Below are 7,036 nucleotides of genomic sequence, written 5' to 3'. Positions count from 1 at the left end.
TCATTGAATAGGTCTAAGACTTTTCCCTTAATAGTGTTTGAGCAAAGGTTTTCATCATGAATGAAAGTGGTGTAGATATGTAGATAAGGGAGTTGCAGAAGATAAAGCATGTAGTGGATAAGAGGCAAGATTCTCCATGAGCAAAAGGCTAGCAGAAAGGTGACTGTAAAATACAAGGAGGAAACTGACAAAAAGAAAGCTAGAGCTAGAATCCAGAAGCTGAGTTGCAGCATGGTGGGAGATGAGATTTTTAAGAGTAAGAAGGATCCAGATTCAGTGGCAACCATATTTTATAGCCACTAATCTACTCTTGCCAAAGGCTTTGGCATATTTTCAAAGTATGTTAATTTCAGTTTACCTATTTTTATATTTTCTGTACCCATGTACGTGGCAGAACGCTTATAGGTGACGGAATCAGAGGGCAATTCAGCTGATGTTCCAAGACTTGATGGGAGAAATTGGAAATCAAAATAACAAACTTGGGCCTTTGGGCTGTTCTCCCAGGCTGCGGTCAACTTTATGTGTTAGCAGTGTCTGTGCTTTCTTTCCTTGAATGTAGTCTGACCTTAACAGACAGTTTTATATTTAAGACATTTAGCACACATGTAAAGTAGCTTAGTTTTAAATTATCAAACAATTTTTTTTTAAATACTAGCTTTTACATCTGATGCTTTCTGCTTAATTTGAAACACAAGAGAGGAAAGGAATCACAATGCAAGACATGTTTATATATTTTAAATAAAATACTTCACAAAAATCATATCTTTGTAGGAGGTCATTTTTAATACAATTGTTACTAGTCCTTCCCAAATCTAATGAACTTTGTTTCTGCATATCTTTTAACTAAGACTAATTCATTTATACTAATTTATGCAAATGTGTTATTGATATTGCATTTAAAGCATAGTGCACATATAGAAACTCAAAATATCTTTTAGAAATAATCAAATACCTGGAGGCAAGCTATAAAAGGACTCAACGTGATCAATTTGTGCTACTCCAGTGTTCTCTTTTTGCAAATGAAGAATTCTCTAACATCTGCTTGAAAAAACTTCATATTAGATAATTATATCCAAGGGATCTTTATATTGTTTGTTTAGAGGACTTTTTTGCTCCCATCATAGCAACTAGCAATTCTAAATAATGTTACCTAGAAGTCATGCATATTCTATAACACAAGCACACATTTTCCCATACTGAATGAACATTATCTTTGGAAAGTGAATTCTTTGAATAAAAGAAGTAATAATGATAATACGTTATGGTTTAACTGTGTTGTTAAAGTTTCAACCATATTCTTTCAATCTCATATTTCTATCATAAGGCTGTTTTCTGTACTATACTTCATAAACATTGCATGATCCTTTTTCTTTAAATGACTTTAACATCATAGCGATTTATTCTTTATGACAGGATGCATTGTGAATAAGTTTATATTTCTTTTACTTTTATTTTGCAGTCTTTTCACTCCTGCCCCATTTCACGTGGTTCCTTATATTCAGATCTGCAATGCCCAAATGATTCTTACAAATCATCTCTAAACACAGCTCTTGCATGGTTGACTTCTTGGAAATACCTGTTATTATTTATATTCCAGTTACAAAGGAGTCTGTAAACATAGCCAAAAGACACAAAAGAGACTATAGATAGGGAAATGTGATGGCCAAGGAAGCTCTAAGCCAGAAGACAAGAAAGTAGAGCAGAACAGGCATGTTAAAATTCTTGTGAGCCTTAAACAGACTCTCAGCAGTATTTCTCAATTTTGGTTTAGTGTTCGCAGGGGAATTTAGCCTAGATAAGAACAATCACTGTTTAAATAAGTGAAGAAATATGTAATGGATGTTTTTTGGCCAGTCTTGGGGCTTGAACTCAGAGCCTGAGTTCTGTTCCTGAGCTTCTTTTTGCTCAAGGGTACCACTCTACCACTTGAGCCACAGTGCCACTTCCAGCTTATTCTGTGTGTGTGGTACTAAGTAATTGAACCCAGGGCTTCATGCATGCTAGGCAAGCACTCTACCACTAAGACACATTCCCAGCCCCTGGAAAAATTCTTTAATAGAAATAAAGACATTTTGTCATAGAATAAAAACAAAGAGAAGACTAGCACCAAATACTGTTAGCAAGACCAATAGGGAGCAGTAGTATTTAATGCATAACCCTAACTTACCATCTAAAACTTCTGGTTGCATATAAACTAGAAAAAGAGAAACTCACATTCATGTATTTTTTCAATATATTTCGTAGTACTTATTATGTTTCTCTCAGAAAATGAGAGGAAGTTCACATAGGTTACATGGAGGTAAACAATACTTTTATTATACTGGGGTTGTCTTAGACTCTCTTAAAAATGAAGTGTCTTTCTTCTTCAGTCAAGATACAGAACTCTAACCCACACCTAGGGTTCCTAGATATTAAATCCTCCTGAACCCCTCCGATTGTAATACCTAAAAGAGAAATAACGTCTTTGTAGGGCTCTCATGCAGCACTCTTACCTTTTCATAAACATATGTAGAAAAAACATTAAAGATTCTAGGCAGGGTATAACTTTGTTCTATGTTTCTGAGGTCTGAAAACTGCTTAACAGCAAGCCAATACATTTAAATGTGCAGCATTTGTATTATAAAACCACAAATCAATTCAGAGAAAGGTAGCAATGATTTCATGGTACTGAGAGATAATAAGGAAAAAAAATTAAACTCAAGAGGGATAGAGAATGAGGAAGCAGCACCCATTCCCACTTCCAGCACCACACAAAGAGTTTTCATCTTCAATGACAAGTGCTATTAGTGCTCAGTCTTGACACCTTTATTGAGACTCCTAGGTTTCATCCATTTTGTTGAAGGTATTCAAAAAGAGTAATGAAATGGACTTAGGAAATATCTCAGGGTACATTTGAGGAAGAGTAACATCATTGGTGGTCCTCTGAAAATAGTGCTTGGGACAAAGATTTATGGGTTACTAATGTAAACAAGTGCTTTCAGGAGAAACTTGTAAGAAGTAAAGGAGGCACAAAAACTAGCCAAGGAGGAGGCCTTTCAGATGATGTCCAGCCTCATTATAATCTGTGTGGAATTCTTTTTCAAAAAATGATTACATATTTAAAAATGATCTTTAAGTAGTTGTAGAGATAAGTGACTATTTAACAAAGCAGTTTATGAACATACTGCATCTTGAAATGTCTCCCCTTTCAGCATTCTCACCCACCCTTCCCCTTCCCCTCTTTTCCCTCATTCTTATTAATTTTGTAGGATACTGAATTTTTTTTACTGCATTCTCCCCCTCTTCTCCTCTTCAGTCATCTACCTCTTTCCCCATTCACCCCATTTCACCTCTTTTAAGTACCATCTCCTGGTGTATTATTTTGTTGGACTCATGACTTTGCCTTTCTAACAACTTGCATTATTCGAAATCTGCTGTGAATCTACCATATTTCAGTTAATACAATTTGCATGTGATAGCATAAAATCTGACATATTTACTTATAAGTTTATAAGGTAAACTTAGTTTCCACATGGAAGGGAAAGCAAGCATCCTTTTTCTCTCTGGCCAGACTTACATGGTTCAAAGCCAGTCTAGGCTTGAAAGCCTGTGAGACTCTTATCTTCAATTAACCACCAAAACCCACAAGTGGAACTATGGCTCAAGCATTACAGTGCTAGCCATGAGCAAAATACTTCAGTGGCAGCACTAAGATTCTGAGTTCAAGTCCCAGGACCCATGTGTGCACATGCTGGTGCATATGTGGATACACACACAAACACACACACACACGATTATTCTTTACTAGCAAACTTTGTTTCATAATATTGAAGTATACACATATTTCAATGTTTCAATGTGTGGTATTTCTGTTTTTTTTTTTTTTAATAAAAACCAACTCTTACTCTATGGTTTCTTTCCCTTCGGTGACACTATATCACATCTCAGGCTTGACAATTAAATTCAAAAAAGAGACATTGCATCTTGCCAGCATATTATTTATTTCCACTGACTCACCCACAATACTCTTAGTAATGTGATGCAAATAATCCCCCAGAGAATACTTTTAATATGCTATAAATTTCAATGTTATTGTACAATGGATAATTTAATTTACAAAGCAAAGGCTTTCTCTTTTTAATGAAATGGGACAGTGAATTGGAGGAATTTTTTTTCCTGCTTTTTTGATTAAAGGTTAAGGGATTATTTGCAGTCTTGAAATGTTTTTTAGAGAATGTCCTTAGAGAATGCCACTGAAATTACAATTACACCATTGTGAATAGGTGCTCTTGGTGACAAACTAGCAATAACTTGATTCCATTTTAGTTGTGTAGTGTTTCTGTTTCTTATCTCCTGGGGTGATGAGATGCTTCTATTCATGCTGCTGAGCTTCAAAAGTTGAGTTTCTTCATGCTTATGAAAGGAAGTCAATAACCATTCACTCAATGATGATGTAGTAAAATCATGAAAGAGCTCTGATTACATAGAAACAACTTACCTGAAGGAAAATGTACTGTTGCATAAACATAGCACCTAAACCTTTGAATTCCATACCTGAGGTTGTGACTGATGTGATGAATGATGCTCTGTGTCTCACAAGTAATTCACTTGCATTGTTTGGGGAAATGTGAGGTAAACTAACCCATTTGGAAAAATCCTTCTCCCCACCAGATGAAATTTACATTCTGAAACAGAGTTAGAAAACAAGTTACTAAACAGGTCATGAAAGTTTGATGCCTAAAGTGTTGTATTTGTCATGCCAGACTGAACAGACTGAATAAGGCTTGTAAAATTTAATTGTTCTCTAGGAAAGAATTCCTTGATGGCAGAGTTGATATTTAATTTAACATGTTAATTGAGGGATAACTCAGGCTTACACTTCAGAAAATCAATTTACCATCTAAACTGTTAAGTCCAAAGAGATGAAAGTCAGTGTCTGACTATGGGATGAAGAAAACAACAATCAGTGGGATTAGGGTGCTGCCTCATTTTCAGATACTTGGCAGGGATGATTCAGAGAGGATATTTTCATGTTTGTAGATCCCTTCTCCCCCATGTCTCCCCATGCACCATAAATACCAAGCACAGAGCCTGGGCTGCTGTGCATATCGTGTAGGTTTACTATGCCTCCACTTTCTATACAGTCAATGTAAGAATATAACCTGTAGTAAACACCAGGAGGCCATGTATGGAGCTCTTAAAAATAAAGTTCTTTCAAAGTATATAGATTCAAGTGTATTGTATTTACATGAAAAAATTGATTCACTTTATAGACAAGTATTAAATCTTCACATTCTTTCATGCTTTTGAAGAAAAAAGTAGATGACACAGTGGAAAATGAGGCACAAATGGAATTACTATCCCATTGGAAAAAATAGTTGAGTTTCATGCAATTCTCTACAACATACTTGAGCATATTACAAACTGGGTGTAAATTAAATCACAGATGTAACATACTATAACATAATGTAGGTTGTTGTGCTTATAACTTTTTATACATCTGTTTTTTTTAGACTTGAGTAGAATGTTCTCGAAGGATAGAAAACACATCTATTTCTTTTTTCATGATCGTCTATAAAGTCTATATTCAAGACAATGGAGCAAATTCGTTAAGTCAACATGATTTTTGCTGGAGTTTATGTTAGGTCGCTGAGATAAAAAAGATATCAGATAGCTATAAAGGCCCAAACTGTCCCTCAATTTGTTTTCATAGGCATAATTTTATTGGGACACAATAATTTCTTATTGTCTATACTAGCTGTGCCAACACTGTAGCAAAATTGAGTAGCCAAGACAAAAGCTATCTGGGGCTCAAAATAAAAAAATATAGCCCTTTGTATAAAAGGGTTGCAGATCTCTGCATTAGTCTGTGATTTTTGTTTGTGTCTTAAGGTGATTGAAAAATGAAGTTTTCAAATAGGTATCTGTACTTCCAACTAGTTGTTTAAGAATTTAGTTTTTGCATTTTCATTTAATATGTTTATAAGGTATAATGTAAAACCCAATATCATTATATTCCTAAATGATTACTGTCTCTCTACCATTTACCAGTAATAATTCATCTGCGCATCATTAACATGAGACAATAACTCCCTCCTCTTCCTCCTCTCCCTCCTCTTTCTTCTTCCTTGACCTTCTCCCTATTTCCTCCCTCCTCCTCTTCATTAATCAAAATATTGAATTAGAATATCACTTGTTGCTTCCTGTTTTGAGCTTTTATTATTTGATAAGAACTTTATTGGGCACTTTATTAGCATAATCTTACTTTTCACTCATAATAGTTCTATAAAGTGCATGCTTTTATTGTCACCACTTTAGAGATGAAGAACCTGAGCAGTACAGAGTTTATTCAAGCTGTTTACACATTTAATTCACACAGTTAAAAAGTTATGGAGAAAAAAATTCACAAGTCTTAAGAGATATAAATGTTGCAATTATTCAGTGCATTTGGATGAAAATTTAGTGGGAAAATTTGAACACATAAAATTCGTATGCACATTTTGATCATGTCATACCATTGTGTTCACTTTAATTATGTAGTAACACACATTTGGTATTAAGATAGTAATAACACACATTTGGTATCAAGATATGCTTTAAACACATTATAAATATTAAGCCATTTAAAGTTCAAATCAACCTTATGATATAGATATTAAATTATCTTGTGTGTATGTGAGAGAAAGAGAGAGAGGGAAAGAGAGAGAGAGAGAGAGAGAGAGAGACGGGGGGGGGGGGGGGCTCTTAGGGTTTGAACTCAGGGCCTGGGAGCTTCTTTGCTCAAGGCTAGTACTCCACCAGCTCAGCCAAAGCACTACTTCTGGCTTTTTGGTGGTTAATAGAAGATAACTGTCATGGACTTTCCTGCGCAGGCTGTCTTTGAACTATGATCCTCAGATCTTAGTCTTCTGAGCAGTTAGGAGAGCCTCTGGTGACCTGCAGCATAATTAATATTTTGACAGAATGAAATCTGGACAGATTAAGTGGTTGGTTTATAGTAGCTCAGTGGAATATCAGACTTGGGACTTTTATAAAGAGTATTAGGCTAGTTGTACTC

At 35.1% G+C, this 7,036-nt stretch overlaps 1 non-coding gene across 1 annotated transcript; it reads right to left on the bottom strand.

Moving 5' to 3' along the window:
- Positions 1-5,031: 5,031 nt before the first annotated feature.
- On the bottom strand, positions 5,032-5,163 carry LOC125347438. The gene has a single exon (XR_007210218.1). It is a non-coding gene; the product is annotated as a small nucleolar RNA SNORA51 (small nucleolar RNA).
- Between the last annotated feature and the right edge of the window lie 1,873 nt (positions 5,164-7,036).

Source organism: Perognathus longimembris, chromosome 2 (assembly GCF_023159225.1).
Source record: "Perognathus longimembris pacificus isolate PPM17 chromosome 2, ASM2315922v1, whole genome shotgun sequence".
Taxonomy (NCBI): Eukaryota; Metazoa; Chordata; class Mammalia; order Rodentia; family Heteromyidae; genus Perognathus; species Perognathus longimembris.
Note: the sequence above shows the minus strand (reverse complement) of the source record. Positions and strands in the feature narration are given on the sequence as shown.